A 25,635-nucleotide genomic window follows, 5' to 3' on the forward strand; every position below is an offset into this window, starting at 1 on the left:
GCAATATCTATATCAGATTCCATACACAGCATGAGGTTTAGCATTAAATGGGGTTAGTAATGCAGATATCCACATCCTTTCATTTTTTTTCTCTTCTTGGAGCTCTCTCACTTCCTTCATGGCTATTTATCATCTGAAGGATGAAGGAAAGGAGAGAACAGGCAAGTTAAAATAAATTTTTAGAAAACAAAAAATAAACAAACCTGCCTTCCTTACTCAGATACCGTTTTCTTTTTGCTCCAAAAGATAGATAAACTGCCTGAGAAAATTAGGTTAAGTGAAGAGCAGTGACACTGTGATAACTGGGGATAGAGACCTCAAACCAAATGGTCAAGTTATGAGGAAAAGACACACGTGGGTATTTTGCAATGGAAAGAACACTGTTGCTGAGTAAGGTTTTGGAGGCCACGTGAAATCCTTCTGCAATATCCTCTGAGGCTGCTGCTTTTGGTAACTTAAAGCTGTGCTATTTTCTCCTTCGTGTAAGGAACGTGAAACCTCCTATGGACAGGGAATGTCCAGATCTCATCCCAAGACACAGCCTTGCTGCAGATATGAAGCAGTTGCTCCTCCACTCGTAGATAATCTGGCATGGGATTGTGGCCTCTAAAGCTGTTTATAGCAGTTTTTTGTCTCTCTGTCTTTTTTTCAGCAATTTTAGGAAGGTTTGTGATTTTAGCACGTGGCTTTTGAAAGGTTCAGCTTCCCAAAAAAGCCCAAGAGGTAGATGGATTTTCAGAGGGAAGTCTGGCTCTGTGTCTTGCAGTGGGAGGTCGTGGATATGGACTGGTCTGTAAAATCTAGCTACCCAAATGAGAGCTGTGTTGTTTTGAAGTCCACACCTCAACTGTAATGACTAGGAGTCTTAAAAAATATCTGAACTCTGCTTTTGAGTCCCTTTGATGTGCTTCCACTTGTGGATGTCATCTCCTGAGTCCTGCCTGAGTCCTTCTGTTGTATCCACACCGAGGGAGCGCCTGAACATGGGGCTGCAGATGGACTTGGGCAGAGTTTTGTTACCCCAGAATCCCTCATACATGAATTGATTTCTCCTGTCACTGCCTGAAATTACAACACCAAGCTGCTTCGTCTCAAAGCAACTTTGTTTTCTGTTTTTCCTTTGCAGAGGAGTCTGAAATGACCAGAAGATCCACGGGGATGGAAGTGTTCTGAAGGAGGAAGGTATGGTTTCCATTAATATTCAGCTTCAGTGGAGTCAAAGTGTTTCACAAAAATGCACTCATTTTTACAGGATTCAGACTTTAAAGTTCAAGTTTGTTTCTGACCAGGGAAAAACAGAGCCACCTGACATGAAAGCCCGTGGGATTTTTTTTAAAAGAACACAAATCAATTTTTAAAATGTTTGAAAAATTCCAGTTTTACTTTATTGCAAAGCAGAAACAGTGCTGGGGATTCAGAACTAGTGTAGAAGCAAATTTGGCATTCACTGGCTATTTCCTTGGAACATAAACATGGAAATCAAAGAATCCCTCTGATTACCTGGGTATTACTGCTGTCTTCCCAGCTCTTCCAGTCTGGAAGTGTGACTGACCTGTAAAGCTTTAAATGGTAATAAAGTGTTGGGAATAGGATTTCTGTGTGGTCCCTGTGCCAGCATCAGAGAAAAGATCCAATCCAGCTAATCTGTTCAAGTTTAATGAACGTCCTGCTGACTTTTAAGGGAGCTGGCTGCCTCACTACCCTCGGAGACTTTAAAATCTCCTCCTATTTTTGTAGAATTTTGTCAGGCAACCATATTGAGCAACCCCATACAGAAAATGCCATTGCCGTTCCTACAGGTTTCCACAAGACATTTGACCCCTCCTCTCCCTTTCTTTCTTCTTTTTATACCTCTCTGGAATGCAGATATTTTGGTTAATTTCCTCCAGCTGTCACAGAGTCTCACAGGAAAATGACCTCGCAGAGTGACCACTTCCCCTACTCCTTGACTTAAGCAGAATTTTTTCTTTCACAGCTTTCACCACACCATCCACATCACTGTCTGGTGTCTTTCATGAGTCAGGGAAAAAAGCAAAAACGAAAATTTCCACCCTTTAGGAAAAAAAAAAGGGGGGGGGGGAACTAAATCAGGTCATTTTGGGTCGGTTTTATCTGCTATTTCAGATCAGTTAGTGCAGCAGAAAGTTAGCATTAACCATTCCCACCGAATACTAATATTTGGATATCTTCCTTATAAGAATGTTTTTCAGCATGAAATTACTTCATTCATTTAATAATGACAGCAGTCTCAGCAAATTCTTTTAAGTATATTGTTTAGAGGGGGAAATTGTATTGCAGGAACTATGCATCAAATTTAGTTTTCTGAAATAGCACAACAAAACACCACGTGGTAAATGAAATAAATATATAAATGAGATGCATATACCTCAAAAGGTAATGATTTTTTTAAGTACCAAAAATTCCACTCTGTAATAGTCCTTCGTATTCTCTGCCTTATGTTTGGAATGACTATCCCAAAATATTGGCATTTTCTGTAGCATTTTGAGAGTTTTCCTCCAGGAAATTTTGATGAATGTGCTCTTTTTGAGTGTTTTTGCATTATAGGAATACTTCACCGAGAACTTTTCAAGGTGAGCAGGTTGTAGCTGTGGTTCATTTCTCTGATATCACCATGTGTTATTTTTGTAACATAGACCTTTTAGTTGTTTAATTTCAGAATTTTGGGACTGATTGCTTGGCACAACCCCCAGCAATTTAGGCATTTTAGAAAGAAATTCATGATAGATTTTCGCGGGTTTTGGTGTCAAGTAGGCCATCTGGTATAAATATATACCTTACACAGTTCTAAAAGCAGGTTATTCTTGTGCAGTGACAAGAATATTTTGGGCTTTTCTGTCCTGTGTGCAGAATAAACACCTGGCAGAGTAGTGAGCTCACAGATTTGAAAGAGTGGGCCTGAGGTGCCAAAGGGCCGAGTGTGGATTATGGAGGTAATTATGGCATGAGCTTGGTACGTCCCTCATGGAGACAGGGTGAAGGGGGCTGGAGCCAGAAAGTAATGAGATTTTATCATGTCTCAAAGGCTGCCAGGAAGGGACTGAATTAGGGTTCACAGCCAAGCAAAATCATGGTATAACTGCTGAACACTCGGGTTTATAATCCTGTTGTTGCATAGAAACTATAAATCCTTACTCTCTCCAATATTTGTGACCACACATTGCAGGGATGCCCCAGCTTCAAACAGACTCATCCCAGTTTGTGATGGGGCTGTATATTCCTCCTCCCCCTCGTAGGTGCTGACCACAGTAATGTGTGGGAAAAGCAGCTTTGTTTGCTGGTGCCCTCAGCTGGATCCCACCCAAGTTTTCCAGCCCGTGTGGGAGCCCAGCACCGCCGCTCAGGTTCGGTGTGTGGTCAGATGTGCTGCCTCAGCTGCTGCTGATTCAGGTTGCTCTTCCTGTCTATCCCAACCACTTCATTCATTCCTCTTAAACCTCCAGCTGGAAGGAGGTTCTGCCAAAAGATGTGGCAAATCCTAGGAAGTGGAAGGGAGGAGGGGGGGGGGGGTGTGACACAACCTCTGCAGGAATGTGAAGGGTCACAAGCTCCTGACTGGAGTTAGCCACGGCCTGGGGCAGTGAGTCCAACCGGGCTCTTAGGGGTGTTCAGTCATATCCCACTTTCTGATGGAGATGGAGCTTGTGGAGCATCACTGAGAGCCTGCTGCTTCCTGAAAATCGAAGTGGCCATTTTGACTACATTGTAACTTGGGAATAAGGGAGTAGGAAAATGCCTCGTGCAACATTCTTTCACTTCTATGTATGCCGAAGAGACTCGACTTCATGAACAATCCCCTTTATTTCAGTGGAAATTCTTTCAGAATAAGCTTTGGCTGAGGTTAAGAAACATGATGGCATCTTTTCCTAAATGATTCCTTTTTGCATGAGCTGAATTTTTACAGCTAAAACCTTTGGAATTTAAGAAATCTGAGAAACAGATTTCCCAAGTTCTCTTTGTCTTAGTCACAGAAGTAGAGGTTCTAACGGTATAATGATTTTATATCCATGCCCTGTTTCAAATGCTTGCCTTACACAGGATGGAAAACACTACTACTAATAACATTAATAATATGGATGATAGGTGACATAACTATTTCCTTGGAATTAGTATCTGTGAGACACTGTGGCTTGATTACTTTGCTTCCTTCTCAGAGAGACATAAAATTTCCAAGGATCAGTCAAGATAAAAACAAGTGGTCTTAGTAAATTGTTTAACCTGGAAAGTGATCATCCAAACCTCTCCTGTTTATGAAATTAAAATGGGTTCTTTGTACCTGCTGTATATGTATAATTACATAAACATCTCCCTGTTAACTTAGATGGATTCTTTGCATTACAAACTCTAGAAATTCTAGGAGGAAAAGAGGGGATGAACCAGGGAATGAATTCCATATTCCAGCTGATAAGTGTTTCCTCACATGTATCTGTTTCAGGAAAAGACTTCAGCATATGTTTAACTTCAGGCATGTGCTCAGGTCTCACTGGGTTTAAACATGCACTGATGGAGGATGCTTTCTTAAATAGAAGCAATATGTTGTCTCGCTGAAGTCAACTTGATTTGCCAGCTATTCCCCTCCTTTACATATAGGTGATTTCAACAGGCATCTGTAAAGAAAGGAAAACTGAGGCCTTCAGAGCAGCTCCTGCCTCCAAAATGGATTTTGTTCTCTGTGGTACAAAGCGCATTCCTTCCAGTGCCAAAGCTTTTTCCTATCAAAATAAACACAGTGTAGCATAATGGGGCTGCAGGCTTCTTTTGTAGTCTATGGGAAAATAATAAATCACTTGTTATGGTGTTTTTGCATTATCCCCTTTTTTTTCTGTCTTTACCATCTGATCTCTCTAAAGACCAAGTAGATCTGGCTGCACAAACACAGGAAAAGTTACTTTATTATGAAGAGCGAGAATAAAAGGTGTTGGGAGCGACTAGGTCATATTCCTGTTGGACCCCTGTATTTAGACTCCTTTCAGCTCAGTTTTTGGTGACAAACTGCACAGCTGTAATGCCTTACATTTACCAGCCTGCATATATGAAGGATGTGTAATGTTAACTAAGCCCTTTCCCGTCCCTCATGGAAGACCACCCTGCCTGCAAAATCTCCGGAGGAAAACGCGGCATGTCCTGATCAGGAACTGCCTTTCTTGGCAGAAATACAGTATGTTGCATTAACCAAAACAGCATTTTTTTAAAACATTTTTGATGGTGGCTGCTTTTTATTTAAATATTCATTTTCCTTGTGTAAACGGAATCTCATTTGGTCTTCACATCCCGACATCACAGGACTGTCTGAAAGCCTCGGTAACGTTTAGCATTGGAAATTGTTTCAAGCCTTGCACAAAACCTTCAAAACCTGACCTGCTCAGGGCAGAAAAACGTCTGCATTCTCCTCTGCAGTTTTCTCTGGGACAACCTCTCTGCTGCTGAAAGTTCCCTAATCATTCCTCACCACTGACAGTGCAGTTTTTCTACTGGGTAGGAGTTGTTACTAAGCAGAAGTCGCTTCCAAAACTTGTTTTGCTTCTCTAATATTGGCTTCACTTGTTGCTGGGTATTCCCCAGCTCCCTGACTGTGAGTTTAGCAGCGAACATCACTTGTCCTGTGAACAGTGAGTAATGCAGCCCCCAATAACTGCAGTTACTGCAGAAATAGTATTAATCACATTGTGCTGGACACAACCACTTACTAGTTGTGAACACAACATCATTTCGTCCCTAATTGCACAGGTAATGGGAAGACCTGGGATAATGAGTCCAGGGGAGTCACTTCAAACTCGCAAGGGCACAACTGCATTTAGAACCTGGCCCCGGGAAACCCGTCCTGGCACCACCAATGTGTCTGAGGGCACAACAAACATACCTGAACAGTGCCCTTCTTGTTCCTCCTCGAATCATGGGTATATGAGGCTTCTTGCTTCAGCTGTTACTCTATATACATGTCAGCACAGCGTAAAACACCCCGTCTAGACGACCTACTTGAACTTGCAAGGTGCAAGGTCCGCAGAACTAAACCCTTCTCTCTTTACCGGCGTTTCGGCGGCGCGATTTCACTCAAAGCAAATAAAACCGAGCCCGGTTTACCTCTGAGTAACCTCAGGGGCACTCGGCTGTTGGGTTGGATCCCACGTTGGGAAACTCAAAACCCCAAGTGGTGTTTTCCGACGGGCGATTTACCCGTCGGAAAGGTCGGAGCCGCAGGGCCGGCGGTGACAACGAGCCGCTTCTTTGCCGTGTCCCGGTTTTCCCGAGCGTGTGATGGTTGTAATTAAGTTAATTTGCCTGTCCTGGAGACCGTGACGAGTAAATTGCAGGAGGGCTCATAAAGGGGTGTCAAATGTGTGGTTCTAGATGTGAAATCTCCAGGTTTAGACAGCTACTTTCGCAGGTCCCGGGAGAAGTGTCTGTCTTTTCCTGCCCGCCAGTCAGTCCTTCATTCAGCAGTGCATGAAGCAGTGGCCATCCCACACCAAAATCTAGGCTTTGTTTTATGCATCTGTCCAGGGTTTTTCCCATTCTGACCATGGTGAGAGGCATCACTCTCGTCTCTCTAATCCTAAAACTTTTCTGCAAGAGCAGTAAATATTGCTCTCTGCGTTTTGCGGATGGAAAAACTGAGCAAAGAGGTTCAACACTGTAATCTCATAACAGACAGAGATAACAAGCATGGGAATAATATGGATGGGCAGGAATTTCAGGCCTCTGGGAGGGTTCAGGATCACCGTGCAAACTCAGCTCAAGGCTGAACACAGCTTTCATGTGCACCTGGAAGTGTCTGCTTTCCTGTGTGTCTCCTCATAACGTGGTGTAGATCCTCATAAAGCCAGGTGCAGATGTGATTATGGTGGTAATGAGCTTTACTAGAGCACATTTTCCACAGTGATATTGATCCACTCAAATATCCATGGAATAATACCCCAAATTTTCTTCCTTATTATATCTCACCTCCCTCTCTTCCTGTGAGATTTAAGACCGGTTTCTGGATCTACAGAGGAGGCAGTTGGCATCCTTACCTTATTCCATCAACTCATGTCTTCATTAGGAATGGAAGGACCAAATTCTGCCAAGTTTCTTACTAATTTTCTGGACTGTGAGGATTCAAGGGGGATTTTTAGAGGTGGTGATTTTCAGAAAGGCTTATAGGTCGTCTTCCTGCCTTTCTGTGTGCAAAGTACAAAGGATTTTTTTCCATTTTGAAAGAAAATATCATATGCGTTTATTTAATCTACTTCCTGTGGTAATGTCATGTACCAATGAAGCTAAAGAGAGAGTTAGTGCTGGGATGTCTTTTATTCATTTAGTGTGTTTGGAAAATAAAAGGAATAAAACTTCATTAGCATAACACAGTCTGTTAGGTCCCATACTTTTACCCCCCAAAGGTCTTCCTGTTTCCTTGTGTTTTGATAAAATGGCTGATATACTGCTAAATTGCTGGGAAAGTTAGGAATAACATTAATTTAATGAGGGAGTTAGATTAAAAAATATGTTGTAGAGCTGAACTGCTGCTTTTTTAACTGCCTGGCATTCCTGATGCTGGGTCTTGGTTTCTGTAGCCATGCAGCATATGAATCAGAGAGAACCCACCCTGTGCTTTGGCATAACTCTTAAAGCACTGACAGTTCCTCTTTCTTCAGCAGTAATTAAACAAGTAAAAACTGGTTACTTTGGTTAGCAGATATAAATGTGGAAAATATTCACAAATACATATCACTGGGCGTGTGTGTCTAAGGAATCTGGATGAGCTGTGGTCGGACTCTCCTTTCCCACATACTTACAACAAAGGTGCTTTATCCAACAAAGCAATCTGGCCAAGGTCTTTTATTTCAGCTAATTCATGTTCTCTTTTTTTTCTTTGTAAGGCTTGAAGGTTTGCTGATAGTGCAGTTCAGTACAACCCTTGACGACAGGAGGCACTGTTGGGGATAGGACTCTGCAAGAGGAAAAAATCAGTTCAAACCAGGATGAGACAGTCTGTAAAAAACCCAGCCTATCCTTAATTTATTTTTTTTTTTTCCTCACTGATTTGACCCTTCTAGTGAGCTCAGCAACAGTGTGGAAACAATTGTGACACTGAAAAGATGCCTCTTCTTCCAATAAGTTCTCTGGTAAATGAGCAGTGTACAGGTGTAAATGTGCTCTCTGTGGCGCTGGAGGGGTGGTGTGCCCGGGCTGCAGAGGCAGGCACATTTAAAAACGCAGCTAAAATGAGTCCTAACTGGCTGTTTAAACACCTACATCTTCTGGGAGGAAGCCTGAGCTAATGACAAGGCATTAGCAGTGTTTAAAGAGCAGTCTGCTTAATGATGACTTTCTTGGAGTCTCTGTTTACAGCCATAGGCAGGAAAAAAGCTTTCCCTTTGCCTCTATAAAATGGGAATAATCACACCAGAGTTTATAAACCCTGAAAATCCTTCCTGTGATGATACTTCGTCATCACCTTTGTTACCCACCCTGGAATGCAAAATACGGAACTTCCTTGGATTAACTCCTGTCAGAAGTAATGCAGATATTTAGGAAAAATATATCACACTGATTTTAACATTTCTTCTAAAACACTTGGTAAGTTGATGATACCTAAAATAATAACAGGAGCATAACCCTGATCTGAAGGAGGCAGCCTGAGACTCCTTATAATAAAATATCCCAACCTTCAATAATGAAGTGAGGAGGAGACAGGGCCTAATACTTAATAACTGAAAAGCAGGCTTGTCTTTTTAATCTAATGCTGTTTCACTCCAAATTCCAGGAACACCTGTGGCAGCTATGCTGATGATCTGCCTACTGCATTTTCTGTTTCCCATATTTATTTTCCCCTGACTTTCTCCTTGTTAGGTTGATGCCTGATTTTATATTTTTCGGGTTGTCTTGTGACTCTTTTCCCAATGTCTACTTTTCCAAACCACTGGAACAACTGGCACCTTATCCATGCACAGGTTTCAGGGATCCTGCCCACCACTGGGCAATGACAGAGGAGGGTGAAGTTGCTCAGCACATTAGCAGGAAAAGCCCATTAGGCTTCTTACCTGGTAATTCAAAAGTTTGTGGAATTCATCAGGCTTTAAACCTGATAGTCTTAAACCAAGTAAGGGCAGTTTTGGTCTTATTTGTTTTTAACAAAATGTCTTCAGTTTATCCCTGTAGGCTGTTTTACTTTTCTCAAATTACCCAATTCATATTCACCTCCCGCAGGGTTCTATTTTCTCACTGCTGTTTATTACACACTGCAGAGTTGCCTCTCCTCTAATTTACCCCCGTGGTACAACCCCACTGACTGGAGAGGAGAAATTCCTGCTTTGTACCAAAATAAGCAACAGGAGAATGGGTGCCAGATTTGAACTTTGGTGAGCAGCTTGTTTCTCTTTGCCTGGAATCATCCAGCGATACCACAACTGGGAGCTGCAGTCGGACATCCAAATATAACAAATATTTCTGGGTTTGCATGTTACACTTTCCTGCTCCTCAGATGCAGGCCGGGAGGAAGAGGAAGATTATGAAAGAAAATGTATGCATGGTTATTTTAGCAATCTGCTGTGCTAGGAAGGAAAAAAAAAATGTAGAGAGCAGATGACTGATTCATGGTGTTCTGGCTGAAAATATTGTAGCTTTTAAACATTGCCTCAGTGTGGTCGGGGTGCTCACGGTAAATACGTTTCACAGCAGATGTGGCCTCGACTGTACACGACTCAGAACTTTCCTGCACACAGTAACTGCCAGTTCTGGGAGCCTGAGGATCCCCAGGTCTCAAAAAGACTGTTCCCCTTGTGGCTGTCCTGCCCAAGGGGTGCCGGCAAAAACGAGCAGAGGGGTTGGGGAGGCTGCTGACCCCTAAAAATCTCAAGCTTCAAATAGCCTCTGAAACATAGATGCCAGTGTTCTGCTCCCAGGAGCTGAATAATGCCCTTTGTTCCCAAACCACGTGTCTCTGCATCAGGAGGAGCGGGCACCATCAGAAGAGGTGATCTTCCACCGACCCCATAACGTGCAAGCTCAGCAGATGCAGAAGGACCCACAGGACATTTTCCTTTCTCAAGTGGATAATACATACATTGGCTACGTTGTTATAGGGTGCAAAAGTGGAACAGTGGGCTCCTGACCCCAGCTGAAAAGTTGTCGACTGCCTACTCTGGTGGCCTCCGTGAAATCCTTGGGACAGAGAAACGCGTATATTGTGATTTCTGACATTCACCTGGTGCCATCCATACGTGGGATTTCTAGAAAGAATTCAAAGAAGTAAAAAAAAAAAACCAAAAAAAAATAGGTTATTTTTGATGAGTTGGATGCGGATGTTCCCTCACAGAAAGATGCTGAGTACACAGAAAGATTCTGAGTACTTTAGTATCAGCAGAGTGTTTTGCCAAGAGTATATTACTTTTGGAACTGAAGTTGGAATTGTGCTTGAATGGGGGAAAACACGAAGCTGATCTCATGCACGTGAATGGGCAGCTCCAACGAGACCTCTGAAGGAGTCTGTGTGAAACTGCTGCTGCAAAAGTAGGGCTCATTCAGGGCATGTGTGCAGACCTTATTTAAATGCTTCTGATGCAAGAACTTAAGGGGAAAAAGGAGTATTATTTCTTAATACTGAGAATATAAATACCACTTTTTCTCCCAGCAGGACTGGGACAGTTTATGGCAGTGCCCCAGTCAGCACCTGGGCTGTCCCTGAGCTGCAGTCGGATGTGACACTGCAGTGATGCTTTAGCTGATGTGGCTTTTGCAGCAGGAAAGCTGCAACACCTCGGGCTTTGGGTGATCTACAAATGGTATTCCCTGCGTGAAACCATGAGCAAATATTTGCCTCTTTGACAGCTGAAGCCTGTGGTACTCTGACCTCATTGCTTTCAGCACTCAGACCTGGTTTACAGCCAGTCTGAGATACCTACACGTGTAACAGCCGTGCCTTGCTGTGAGCAGATAGTCCAGACACTTTGCATCATTGTTTGACAAGAATCAAGCTCCAACCTGGATGTCTCAGGTCTCAAAGAGCCAAATTCGTGTTGCTGAGTCCCCACACAGCCATACAAATGGAAGGATTTAATCGTGTCTGAATGTAATTTTGGGCAACTGAGCACTTGACGTAATACCGGTCACAATATGTTGGCTGGTGAGGACCACAATAAACTGTGCATGTCAGCTAATCATGATTAAACACTGATGAGGCCAGGCTAAAACTGCACTTAGCTGACATGTGCTGAATGCTATTTGTTCTTGTCTACACCGATTCACATTGCATTGAATGAGGCACAATATAGATAAGCCCTTTGGGGAGAGTGTAGCTCTGGTCAGGTCTCAGTGTTCCCTGACTGGCCAACAGCTGCTCAGAGCAGGTTTATAAAGGCACCACTTACCCATCCTTTGATGGAGAGATAAGCCACTGTAATGTAATTACAACCAAGGAGATGGGAGAGGGGAAAGAAAAAAATATGCCAATCATGAGGGGGGTACACGGAGAGCCTCAGATTCCTTCTAACCTAAACATTGTGGCAAGGAAAGAAGTCTTAATTAGGAAACGTGTAGGCATAGAACAGGAGCCCATCCTAAATGAATTGGGGTGTGATGAGCATAAAGAAAATGCTTTTTAAAAAGATCTTTGACTCCCACTGAGTGCTTGTTTCTTAGACTTCCTTGCCTAATAATGTCAGCATTTAAATGGCCCCAACTCCCAAATAACAAGGCTTTGAAGTTAACACCTCATTGAGGTATAGAGTTCATACGTTTGCTATTCCTATTATTTGGCCAGAAACCGTTTTCTGCATGGCTAGCTTAATAGGGTAACAGAATATTAAGTTGTATGGGGATTGAGAAAGCTATTCACACAAAGGAAAGAGCTACAGACTTCATGTATTTGAACAGAACCTGACAATTAAGAGAAAAGAGCAAAAGTCTGGGAAGTGCCCTGAATCACATAATTGCATGAAATTTTTTCATACCTGTGATATTTCCAGTGGCCAGGCACAAACACAAGGGGTTTTAGGCTTGGACTGTGTCAGGGAGTTTTAGTTGTAATTAAGAGATGAGACGAGGTGGGGTTTTTTTTTCCATCCTGCCAAAGTTTTAAAGCTTCAAAAAGTATCCTGTTCTTTAACAGGACAAAATCAAGATGTTTTGGATTTTTTCATTAAAAAAGGTAAAAAAAAAAAAAAAAAAGGCTGAAGAATGATCTGGTGCTGGTTGGACCAGTTACCTGGGAGATGGGTGATCCAGAATCAAGTCTCCCTCTGTTGTTTTTCACCATTACAGAGGAACGTCTCAGCCACCTACTTTAGAATCCTTTTCTCTTGGGTTTTGGCCCCAGCACACAGCAGAGCTCTGAGAAAGACATCTTCGGAGAGTATCTCGTTGAATATATCCACCAGTAAAACGTCTTTTCATTCATCTGCAGCTTCTGACACAGTGATTACCAGTTGTCTCCACTTCTGGTGGCTGTGGCAGAAAAATTATCACCACCCCAAGACAGCTATTCTAAGTCACAGTTATCTGTGCCATAGAAAAGCCTCGAGCCTGCAGTTAAAGACAGGGCTCTTTGGTGCTTGCTGCCATATGGCAGATGTTTTCTTACCCTGAAAAATTCATGAATAATCTAAAAGGTGCAATGGAGGGAGTAAATGATGTTATTAAGCTCATTTGCAGAGGTAGGGGACTGAGTGATAACATGAATTGACCAAGGCCATGCAGGAAACTTCCCAGTGCCAGGATTAAACAGACTTGGTAGGATGTCCCAGGCTTTGACCACAAATAAAGGCACCTAAGTCCTTTAAGTGCACATAAAAGAGCATGAATTAGACATTGCAATGACTACAGAAGTTAAAATGGTTTAGAAAAGATCTGCTTGTTCCAGTGCTCCTCTGAATAACAGCTTCTACTTTTTTTTTGTTTCTTATTGTCTTCAGTTTAGAACATGTTGGGGATAAAATTGTCTTGTGGTCAGGATTCAGGAGATTTCTTATCATTTATGTCATTCTTTCACTAACTTAGGCTAAGCTTATGCTTCAATTATTTCTCTGAATATAGGTATAAAACTACCTACCTCCTCCAGGCTTCCGTTAATGAGGAGTTCTATCTTCATTGCTACCTTGTGTAATTATTTCACATCTATACCACTGTAAATACCATGGCAAAAGCCACATTAGGTATTCAGCTACAAGCAACTGGCATCCATGTTTAAATTAGATCATTGTTATGGGTATGCAACCAGAAGAATCCTCTGCAAAAACATCTTTTTTTATTCTCTGAGCCCTCTTAGGGCTTGGGAATGAGATTGAAGGCAATTGCATGTGTTTATGTTAACTTACTGCTAAGAATGAATCACGGTTTCCTTACAAATCCACTGAAGTGGTAATAGCATCTGTTCATTTCATAGCAAGTTATGGATTTAAAAATGGATGAATGGAGGGGGAAAACAGTCCCATCACCCCGGTGGTCCCGTGTCCAAATGACATATTGTGCTTAACAGCAATGATTTGATTTTTTTTAGGCTGTTTCTTTAAAGAAAAAAACCCCTTTTGCATGTGTAAGCATCGTTCCTCAAGCACTGTGTCCTTCTGAGGGGTAAAATCACAGTGACAATAATTGCTTTGAGAAATAAAAGGAGTCGGATTCCTCTTCTGTTGTATAACAAAGTTGTAGATTGGCAGGGTGGACAGCCCAGGTGTCTAAATGCTCTGTTTCCTCCACGAGCTTAAAATTTAAATTCTCAAAACCCCTGTTTAGTTGCAGCCTGACTTAAACTCCCTCAAGACCTATGTTTCTATGCCTAAACTCCTCCCTTCAGCCCACAGCCCAGTGAGCCGGTTTTTAATCTGGGAAGCAGATTTATTTCAAATAACAGTTGTATGTAACCTTGTGGTGATGGCATTTACTGGGGGGAGAAAGGTGGGGACACTGGAGTTCCAGTCCCTACATCAAGGACTGGGAAAGAAACAACTGTTGGATAGCACACAGAAGTTCTCTCTCTGCTCCAGAAGGGACTGAGAGAGAGAGTCAGGATGTGATTTTGATCATCAGCTTGGGCATATCTGTGATGGAAAAGATGAGCTTTCCAGCCTCTCCATCAGGCCCTGTGAGAAACAAGGACCATGGCACTGTGTCATGAGATGGGACAGGGCTCTGAGCTCTCAGGGTCAGGGACAGCTACTCCTACCACAGGTGCCTGTTTTGTGCTGCCTGCTGCACTTACAACCACTGATGTTCCCATGTGCAATGTGGCAACTTCTCCCTTGGCTGAGGCAGGGAAGCTGGAGAGTGGCAGGGATGCATTGGCACAGGGGGTGTAGAGGAAAACACAATAAAAATAAAAGTTTAGGAGCCTTGTTCCAGTAGATCCATGGCTGGGTTTGAACAAACCTGAGTTAAAGGTGGGAATAAAATCTGTGTGGCATCCCCTGTATCAGAGGCACAGGCTGCCTTCTCCAACAGCTCCCTCCTTCTCCAGCCCTGATCCTACCCCCTGTCTCATGCAGGTCCTGCTTTCATCTGACCACATGCTGAGATAATTTAACCCCCTAATCTTGCAGAAAACTATATTTTGATGGATCAGTTTTTCATTGGGTGGGTGATTTGAGCCTCTCAATCCCCAGTCAGATGAGCTTTAGAGCTGACACAGCAGCAGACAGGAGGGACTGGAGCAAGAAGGAAGTAAGAAAGGAGTAAAGAATTGTCCCCTTTGGGCAGTAGGGATGCTTTAGATTAGCTCAGCCATATCATCTCCCTGGACTGTGAGAGTAAACTCTGCTCTGTTTTCTGTTATTGCTTGCTTTATGCTTTGTTTGTTTTGGTTTTTGATAGGAAGAAATGTAGCTGTATATATTTGGGAGAGGGTTTGGGGCAAACATCCTGATCTGACATCTGTTCAGTGCAGCTTGGATAGGGATTTCTAGACCCCTCCCTAGCAAAAGTTTGGGTTTAAAATGCTTCCCTGTCCAGCACATCACAATTTCCAGCAGCCTGCAGGCTATTTCAAGAACACTGAGATGTTTAATTCATCCCAGGCACTGTGCAGGTCTCCCTGCTTGTGGCTTCTTCCCACGGTGCCAGCTACTGCTCCCACTCCCTTTGAGGAGTAGCTCTGGGTCACTCAGAAAACTAGGGCAAAGCCAGGGATGACAGTCTCCTTTCCTGTGTCACAATCTGCTATCTTAATTATTACTTCAGTTCTTCCTGTTCAGTGTGAGGGTCCCTCCCCCCTCCTCCCAGATTTGTGTGTATCTTCTAAGTGTCAGCAAAGGAGGAAAATCATCTGCAGAAATTCAGCTCTGGGTAAAAAGGAAAAAAAAAAAAAAGCCTTAGAAGCATTCATTCATTCATATTTAAGAATGGATTTCCTTCAGCTGTGCTGTGACCTCACTGGTACTGTCAGGAGAGCTGTTGGATGAATTTAAAATTACACTACAGTGCCTTTCTTAAGTTCCCTTTTAAAGGTGTGGGGTGTTGTTTGGAACATTATTTTGTTCAACAAAAGAATGGAAATGAGCTAAAATAGTTCATCATCAGAGCCTTTATGGCCTGCTGGAAAAAGTGATCCCAGCTATTACTATCTGCATGAATGTAATATTTCCCTCATTTTAGCCAACTTCCCTGATGCCTGCCTTGTTTTGGGGTGCCTGAGCTGAATTAAAAATAGACAGATTCTGATTTGTAATATTTGTGCCAGAAGATCAGGCCCTGAAATACTTTCTGAGCTATTAAGCTGTAACTGGGGAAGGGTGCCACATAAATGGGCAGCCCAAATATATGCTTCTACAGCAGAGGAACCCTATCAGTCTTCATATCATGGAAGCTGGGGGTTTTTGCCTTGATTCAAAACTTTTAGAATTCTCATCTGTTCTTATTTCTTAAAAGCTTCTCTAATAATGGCACCTGGCTGGTGCTTTAAACCTGTGGAAAGCAGGGAGCCAGTGATCATATTTATTGTGCTTCCAGGATTTCTCCATCAGAGCTTAACTGCCACAGGATAACAGCAACAAACCACCACCAACAACAACAAATAATGAGAGCCCAAACAAGCCAAAGCACCGCAGGGACCTTACATGCCGTGGGTTTTGTGAAGAGAATTAACATGAAAGAGGGTTCAGTTTGGGGGTAGAGGTCAGGGCAGATAAACTCCTGTGTTCTGATACATTTCCTTAAAGTGGGAAGTGCTTTAGAGAGCGAGGCTGTGGGAAGAAGCTGTCAGCAACGGGGTGGTCAGCAGTGTCAAGGGTGGTGGCCTATGTTTTTCTTCTGTTGCAGCTTTTCATCCTCCATCTGTCAAGCCCCATAATTTTCAAGGCAGACAGTCAATTTTTAACGCAAACCTTTTAACTTCTCCCAGGTCTGAAGCGCCCCTTTTGTCTCGGAATAACACAAAAATGGCACTAACTGGGAGGCTGTTTAAAGCTGATGTCTCCCTGGGATGGCACCGGCTCCCACCTGGGCAGCGGTTTGTGCCCTTGGCCGCCGGTGCCGTGACGGAGCGTGGGCCGTGTTTGCCCCCACGCTGCCAGCCTGCAGATCCCACACGTAGCTGTGATGCAGCACCACGAGGGAAGGGAGTTAGCCAGGGAAAGACCTGGATGCAGACGTGCTGGTGGAGCACAGCACAGCCCGATGCAGGCTCCTTTCTGGAGCACCCCCAGCCACGCTGGCAGTGGGATCAGCGCGGCCTCACGCGCCCCACTGACCCTGCCCCACCTGGCATCAGCCCCACTGCTGGCTGGTTTGCCCAGTGCCCACCACAGGACACTGCCACGAGGGCTGATGTCCCCGGGCAGGCACAGGGCTGAGCCTGGGCTAAGGACTAACACAAGTCCAGGCTTTCTTCACGCTCCGCTGCTCTCCGGCGCTTAGCTCGAGCTGACATCTCAGCACGGCTCGTGTCATATAATTTCAGCATGAACAAGGCTTGGCCCACACTCAAAATACACAGTGTTTTAAGTGTTTAAATTAAGCTTTAACTGACTCAGACACCGAATCTAGCTCCAGCCACTGTGTTGCTGTGTTATTAAATGCTACAAACCGGAGTTCCTCCACTCATCTGCGAGGATTATCACAGTAGAGTTGGCAATAACTGAAGCATCCAGATGAGTTAACAAGGTGAAATCCTATTCCCAGTTAAATCAGTAGGAAATCTTTTAAGTGGCTGTTTTGAGGTCTATACTTCATCCAATCATCTCAGCCTAAGTTCTCCCGAGGAGGAAGCTGTATATGTTCCTTCTTTCATTCCCCAACACAAATACATCCCTTAAGCATCCAAGGTATGGTACTGAAATATTTGCAATAAATGGACTTAAGTTAAGAAAGCGTGATTTCTTAGCCTGGAAACCTTACCTGGAAAAAAAAAATATTCTTGTATTTAAGTGTCTCTGAGTATAATAGGATAATTGGATATTTCTTATTTCTTAGTATATCCTGACATTGCTGTCAGTTGGACTTGTGAGTTCTGCTTTTCTGTGTTTTAACAGAAAAATGGCCTGATCTGTTCTTTACCTGCTTGTGAATGAACTCTGTGAATAATGACTGGAAAGCCAGGTTACTTCTGTGCATATGTTTGAATAATTTAATGCAAGAAATGCCAAAGACTGAAATCAGGATTGGGCAGGGTTAGCAAGTTCAGGTCCAGGTCTGAATGCAAATGTTAGCAAATGTGGAACAGAGAGGGAGTTCTGATCCAGGCACTTCACACCGCTGGTTATTGAAATTCAAATTCAGAGCAGTTGCAACATTTGGAGGTGGATCAGAACTCCTCTGGCAGCAGGAAGTGTTTGGATGTGGGGATCTTAGGTCATCATCAGTCTAGAAAGGTATCTGAGAGCCCAACTGCCTGCAAAGAAGTGACACGGTGCTACTAATGCCTTTGCTCATAAACATTTTCACATGCAACCTACTGCTGTCCTCTGCATTGATGTTGGGGAGTAGAATCTTAGAAACACAGGGAAAAAAAACCCTAACAGTGCCCTTCAGAGCTGTACACAAACTTTTAGGTACTAAGCTTCCTAATCACTACCTTATGGCTCATAAAAGGAGCAATCTGACACCAAGGACCAAGAGGTTGTTATTCCTCCGCTCTCCCCTATCCCACTCCAAATGTTAGAACAATAAATACATTTACCTCTTGTTTAAGATCACTTAAAATAAGTTGTTTTAATTAAACCTCCCAGCGATCTATCTGCACTAAGTGATTAAGTGCCTCTTGTTTCAGTGAAAGGAGAAGGGATTGTCACAGGACAAGACTGATTGAATTGTGGACAGAACCAGGACTGGGTAAAACTGATGAATGTTTTCCATCGAAATTCACGTGAAAATACTGTGAAGTTTCAATTTGTGTGGCGTTATTGCTCTCAAATATTTCCCCTCCTTTCAGACCTTCCTTCCCTCCCCACTGTCCCAGAGTCAATGAAATAGTTATTTCCCTCAGGTTAAAGTTCAGCTTTGAATATCAACTTTAAAAGCTGCCCAAGAAGAGAGCTTTCTTTACTCAGTGGGCATCATTTTCAGCCAATAAACTTAAAAATTGAAAAGTAGCAACTGTGTTGATGAACTATAGCTATTTAAAATTGTATCAAATGCCTAAAAAAATTCGAGTTTCATAGCAATCAGCTCTTTGAAACAGTATCATAAAAATTTCTGGGGGTTGTTATGCTATTTTTACATTTTAACTTGAAATATCTTGCGTGAATTAAAATGGGGTAGTTATTCTTTCAAACCAGGCTTTTTACATTGCTCTCAGCTTAGGAATCACACTGGTGGGTTTGTTGTTTTACTGCTGGCCATATCACTTTCAGGATGGAGAACAGTCACAATAAAAGGCTCTTTTATGTCTTGTAGTATGTCTTGTGATGGTTATGGCAGCATCTGTCTTTTAGCTTTCCTACACCCAGTTTCCTCTTCCAGTTCCCATCTTTCCCCTTCTTTATCCCTGCTCTGGTACCTGCCAAGGTGGATTGGGAGGCTCAAATAGGGTCTAGATCGTGGCCCAGCACAGGCAGCCGAGCTCTCTGGACAAACTGCTCCGCTAATTTATTTGGGTTCTTTACCTGCAACCTCCCTGCTGTTTTAGTGCTGGGGCCTCTCTCGGGCACAGCCAGGCCAGTGTGCTGTGTGGTGGTTTTATGGTGATGTGGACAAATGATAATGAGGGACTGCCTGGAAACTATTGGATGTACTCCTTTGCACTGGTGGTATTTAAAGGTAAAGGCATTAACAGCGCTGCTGCCACCTCCTTTTATCTCACCCAGCAGCATGCTGCAGGCAAGGCAGGCAGGATGACACCTCTGATTGCTGCCATTTGCATTTTATAACCAATCTCCAAACAGGAGCAAGAGGGAAAACGCAGACAAAACGTGGGAGTTCAGCTCTGGCTGCAGAGTTGTCCCTAATTTTAATTTATCCTATTAGCTGAGGGGGGGCTGTGTTGGGTTAGGCTGACTGGCTTAGGCTCTGGCTTTCACTGAAGGGCAAATGAAAACATGTTAAAAGGTTATTCCCAGTGCCCTCCCACTGGGTGGGAATTGGATATTTTTGGCTCCCAATTTTAAAGATTTCTGAAGCAAACAAGACACAGTACCAATCCCAAATATGATTTGTTTATTTTTTTGCTTGTCCTAATACGTGGCATTGCCAGCGCTAATGTGATATTTCTCTGTGTCTTCCTGAGACTAAAAATAAGAAAGAAAGAACAAGAAATGAACCTGGGGGACTTTTTACTGTGTGGCACCTCAGGATATATGTGAGTATGAGAGCAGTGAGGTGTCACTGCTCTGCTTTAGTGTGTTTTAGCAATGGAGAGAATCTCCTGACCAGCCAAAATTCATCTTGGTTTCAGCAGAGGGTCGTGGCCACTGTGCTTTTTAATCACACAGTGAGGAGTTTGTGTCCTGCATAATTACATCAAAAACTCAGTTTTTTCAGTTTAAGTACAGAGCTGTATGTTACTAGAATATACTACAGCATCAAACTCCTCCACTTGTGAGAGTCTGTCTTGCAAATAATATTTACCTTTTTGATAATTTGGAAGAATCAAGCTTTTATTTAGCTGTGTAGATATTGGTTTAGGTTTTTAAAGGAAAGAAATTCCAGAAGGGCTGTTTCATCAATAGAGTGAATTAATAAAGAAAAAGACAAAATTAAAAAAAAAAAAAAAAAAAAAAAAAAGGAAGGAAAGAAAATTGAACGTTCCCTCAAACATATTTTCCAGTTCAAATGTCTAAAATATGTGTGATCTTCCAGCTACATTTTCCTCTTGCAAATCCTTGCGGTTTTTATAAGGACAAGTTTCATTTTATTGCCTTGTTTTCCTGTGAAGTCAACAAGTTAAAACAACAGGATTTAATTTTGGGTTGGCAGGCCAGCTAAGAGATAATACATCGTGTGCCCCCCCTTTTATCTTTTGCTTTTCCTTCCTCCTCCTGCTTCCTGGTCTCCTTGAGGTGCTCCACTCTGCCACTGTGCTGCTCAGCTTATTGGCCTAAAAAAACCCCTTTGCAGGTGATTTATAGAACCCACTGGTTATTGTATGGCTAATGATTCATGGAACTTCATTAAATACCAAGTATGTGCCTGCTTACTGTCTGTGCACACTGCATATTAGAACCTTTGCACTCCCCCTTGCAAATTGCCCCCATTAAAGTCGCAGACAAAAGGTCCTCTCAGTAGCTTACATATTTTCCCACATGTGAGAGAGCAATTGGAAACTTCCTCTTGATAACTAAAAACTTTTGAATTAGAATTTATGAGAAGGGTCTTTTGGTCTCATTGCCCAAGGGCTGAAACAGATCCCAGTGTGTACAAGCGTTCCTTTGATGCCTGGAGCTGCACAGGGTAACATTTTTTAACAGGATCAAAAAGCGTAATGCAGGGACAATGTGCCGAGGCCCTGTGCTCTGACACAAGGAGTCAGAGCCTGTGTTTTTCCAAGGCTAAAAAATCTCAAAGTATGTGTCCAGGGCAGCAGCAGCAGCATTTTATATTCTCTTTAATTGCGGTAAAGTCCTAGATAAAATAATGGCAGTCAGTGTTACAACTTCCTTTTCTTTAATGTTCCCCTAAAAATGCTTTGAAGCTGCTTTTACCTTTGGGAAAGTATTGTATATGTGTTAGGGGAAAACATATCAAAAAGAAAATAAAGGGCCAGTTCTTTAATTGGTGGAAATCAGCATGGCTCTATTACAGGTATCGGAATTTCTCAAGCTGTGGATACGGTTAAAAACTTTCTGCCATTCCTTACCATGGATTAATATATTCCTGCCCACTTACTCACCTGGACTATCCTGTTCTGAGTTTACTGTTGATTTTTCTTTGTAAAGGCAGCAAAAGTCTTAAAACCTGCATCTAACTTTCAAATCATAAATGTTTCCCATGGTTTCAGCTGCACTGCTCCAGAGTTTAAAAAGGGGCACAGACATATGTACCAGCTGATCCCAAGTCTCTACAAAAAAAAAAGGTCTTGATAACTAGAATTTGTCTCATCTAATAGACTTGGTGCTCATTTAGGTGGTCTTTCATTATATCTCACTTCACATCTATAAGCAAAGAAGAGTGGAAAAAAAAGGAACTGCTTCATGTGGCCAACACATCACAGGCATTATTATGAAATGATCACATTACCTCCACCTTGATGATTACATTACTGAAAGAGAGATGTTTTTGAGATTCTGTATTCACACAGGCAATATTTGTAAAACCTGCCCTGCTATTCAAGTCATACATATTGGCTCAAAGGCATGTTTTCATCAAGCATTTGAAATACTTCAGTGGTCTTTAATGCAGCACCCTAACTTACTACTTATTCTACAGCTGATAAATCTCTCTCTTTACACCATTTGTAGGTCTTCCAAATGAGACAGAAGATTTAACTCTTGATTACTTCTGTGGTCAGTTAAGAGCCAACTGAACTTTTCAACATAAGCTTGGCTTGGTCTCAGAGTTGCACATTTTTTTTCTTCTCCAGTAACACACTGCCAGAGTGTCTGAACCTCAGTGGTGACCTTTAGAGAGCACAGTACATGGGATATGAAGAGCCCAGAGAAAGTGCTGTCTGAAAGACCAGAAAAACCTTCCACATAAGCCAGAAAATGTAATGGAATTGGTGGTGGACAGTGAGAATCTTCCTGGGGATGGAGGGTCCCTTTGCTTGTATGGTGCCAGCATGATGGAGTCTTTGTCTAATTTAGGTTTGACTGTTTCCTTAGGTTTGTTTATTATTATCTCTGACTAGACATTAACAGTTATACATCATATCACGTATAAACATACATGCAATGTCTGCTCTGTGTCATCAAATATTGTCAGCTTACTCACAGGACAATATTTCATTAATTTGGCCCCAGCCTTGCCTCATTTTGGGTGTATTAAATTGTGACTCCAGTAGATTTGGGCTACTCAACTGAGAAATCCTCCAATCCCTTTCTTTTTCCATGGCAGACTGGAAACACATAAACGGAATAAGGTGGCTGACAGTAAGGAAGTGAGTGAGACAACAAACTACCTTCCCCCAAATTTCAGTCTGTAATCTCAATGGGAATTTGGGATATGTCCCTCAACAAAGGTTTGGGTGCACATATGAAAGGTGTTTATTTCAAAACATTCTTTTCCTTCCATTTGGGCAGTGGCTTGATTGGAGTCATTGCCTTCTTAAACTGGAGTGTCTCAGACTAAAAATTCCAGGACTGTAAACGGGGAGAGAAGTTTTTCTTTGTGAAACAGTTTGAAAGTTTCAAATTCAGACATTAAATTATTTGAGTTTCACCCAGCCTCAATAAAAGCTCCTCTGTAAGTACTTCATCAGGACAGACATAGAAATATCTGGCTGTTAGATCAACAGAAAGTAAGATATGTTTAGAGCAAAATTAGGCAAAAGAAGAGGTGAATTATTAAGTGTGGGTAAACATAAAGAATTTGTTACTATACTTAAGAGTAGGTTAAACATTGTCATGTGGGATAATTGCAATAAACTGTTGGAGTAAGCAGGAGGCTTCTCTGCTTCACAGAGGCACCAGCAGGTGGGAGTTGGCCCTGTGCTGAGATTTCTTTTGCCACCGCTTTCATTTCAGCTGAGAGGTTTCGTAACTCCCACAGGGAAATCTGGGAAAGCAACATTGGGAAACGCCGGTGATTTTGAAAGTTCAGTCAGTTTGGGTGACATTTGGCATCGTGGCTTTTTCCTTCTGGTGAGATTCCATTAGCTCTGCTTGCTTTCTTGGCAATAACTAAGAAGGCTATATAGTTTTTAATTGCGATATGGGAACTTCTACCGGGATGACTTTAGGGCAAAACAGCTGCACCCAGTCTGTTCTTCCTCCTCTTCCTGAGCTTAAATAAAATCTGGTCTTATCTGAATATGCACCCAGAAGGCTGGATGGTTATTTAAGCCTCGGTTAGGGAACATATTTAAGAATATGCCTAATTTTAAGCATGTGCTGAAATCAATGCGACTTAAGCAAATGCTTGAAGTCAGGCATGTGGTTGAGGTGTTATCCTGAATGTGGGTCCTAATCCTTAAACAATAGCAAAGCCCAGAGGAAAGGGCAAGCTATCTGGGTTCCATTCTTGGCTCTTTTGTTGGTCGTGTTATAGTCTATAAAATAAGGATCATTATTCTTATCCCTCTTTGTGAGGCACATAGAAAATTATCAGGGAAAAGCACTCTGAATACTGTTATTATTGGCTATACTTCTTGAGACTGAAAAAATTTAGAGACAGACATTCTCAGTGGATTTCTGGTTCTTCCTCCTTTCACTGGGGCAGGAAATACCATGAGAATGGAAAGAAGGATGCGTACCCATGATCGCAAATAATCTTAATCTCCTTCTTTGCGCCGCCGCTGTAAATAATTAGATATTGCCACACTATTGTTTCTGGAAGTTCCCGCAGCGTTGCAGCCCTGCTGAGTGCAGGAGTACCTGCTTCAGATATCACAGGCCAGCTGAAAACTGTGGTGGGAGATAATAGCTCACAATGGTGGGTGGGTGGGTGTGAGGGAGCGTCTGGGGAGGAGGGGAGGCCGTGCCTTCCTGAGCCCGCATTATCAGCGCTGCAAATGAGAGGCAGCAGCTTGTGTGAGCTTAAAAGCTTGCTTGAAAAGATCCTGGTTGCTCAAGGGGCAGCACATTAAGGCAAAAAGGCTCACACAGCCTTGTGTTCCTACCAGAGAGGTGTTGCAGGAGCGTGGTGCTGAGCTCCGGGTGTGCAGCACCGTGTTACTGCTGGGCTGGAACAGCTCGAGGCAGCAAAGAATCCATTATTGATGACAATTTGGAGTTCCTCACATTCTCACCACCTTAAGTCAGCGCTCATTCCCCGGCTTCCATGTGAAGGGCCTGGAGCCAAGGCCGTGAGCCTGTGTGTATGTGTTCGGGACAGTTAATATTTATGATGCATCTTACTGGGAAAATTAGTATAAAGCTGTGTTCCAACAGTACATTTATCCCATGACCTAGTTTTATGAATAACGTGCTGAAACACGGCCTGCTTGATTTAAACCTTTGTCACCCATTCTGATGGATACAGTGCCTAGCTGAGGCTTATGCAACACAAGCCAGGATTTGTGCAAAAATGTGATGCGTATTAGTGCAAGGTAAACAGATGGTAATGCTTTTGTTAATACCGAGTACATACAAAGATATTTATCAAAGGACCACATGTAAGGTCCATAGTCCTTGGCAGGGATCCCTAAGCTGTTACATCAGCTAATAAGAATAACCATTTTATTGCATTACACACAGTTTTTGTTGGGTTGCTTTAGACTGTGCAGGCGGCTGCAAAACTCGCCGCAGTTCATGCACCAAGAATGTGATTCTTGAATAGTGTTGAACATCTATAATACCCTGTTGTTTTTGTTGTTATTTTTATTTTATTGCTATGACTCTTGGCGTTCCTCCAGCTCAGCTCCCTTCTAGGGAATTCCACTGCTGTTTAGCAGCTCTGAAATGAGTGTAAGAGATCCAGGAGGTGAATACACCGAAATGTTGGAGCACAGGTACAAGAAATGGTTAGTGAGAGATTGCAAAGGGAGGGAGGTTGAATTGTAAAGGTTGGAAGGGAACTGTGACACTACCCCAGCCACGGAGAAGTGAAGGGAACTCTGGAGAAGGCAGCAGTTATTTCTAAAGAAGAGAAGTGTGGCTAAACACAGTTTATGCCAAAGAAGGTTGCATCTGAAAACCACAAAGTTTAGGTTGGCAGAGTTTCCTTATCTGATTTGTACTCTCCTCTTCCATCATCATCATCATCAGTGGAGATTACTTGTATCATGTACTGGGGAATCTCAGTCCTTGGAACACAGGCCATGCCCTGGAGGTGTAGTTAGTAACTCTGCAGAAGGAGGAAGGTACTACAACCGAACAACCTGTGTTTTGATTTTCGTCTCACCAGAGGTTTGTTGTTTCTCTGGAGAAAGGTGGGACCATTTTGAAGGCTGTTTCACAGGGCTTAGTCTTGACTGTGGAGCCACCTAAAGAAGCACCTGGCCCTGACTCCAAAGCCCCCTCACCTCTCCTCAGTGTTTTTGGGGACACATTGTAGGCTGGATCACTGAGGCTGTAGCTCAGCGGGATGTGAGCTGAGACAGTCATCCTTTCCTGTCCCCTGGGCCAGCTCTGCTGTTCCCACCCAGTAGCACTTCATCTCTTATGCTGGCAGAGCATGACT

The 25,635-nt window shown here is 42.8% G+C and overlaps 1 long non-coding RNA gene across 1 annotated transcript in view; it reads left to right on the forward strand.

Moving 5' to 3' along the window:
• The first annotated feature begins 1,122 nt into the window (after positions 1 to 1,122).
• Positions 1,123 to 25,635, forward strand: part of LOC135416728 (uncharacterized) — an 89,433-nt gene continuing 64,920 nt past the window's right edge. Inside the window, exon 1 of the long non-coding RNA XR_010431702.1 lies at positions 1,123 to 1,182. This is a non-coding gene — a long non-coding RNA (uncharacterized LOC135416728). The remainder of the gene's footprint in view (positions 1,183 to 25,635) is intronic.

This window comes from Pseudopipra pipra, chromosome 6 (genome assembly GCF_036250125.1).
Source record: "Pseudopipra pipra isolate bDixPip1 chromosome 6, bDixPip1.hap1, whole genome shotgun sequence".
NCBI lineage: Eukaryota > Metazoa > Chordata > Aves > Passeriformes > Pipridae > Pseudopipra > Pseudopipra pipra.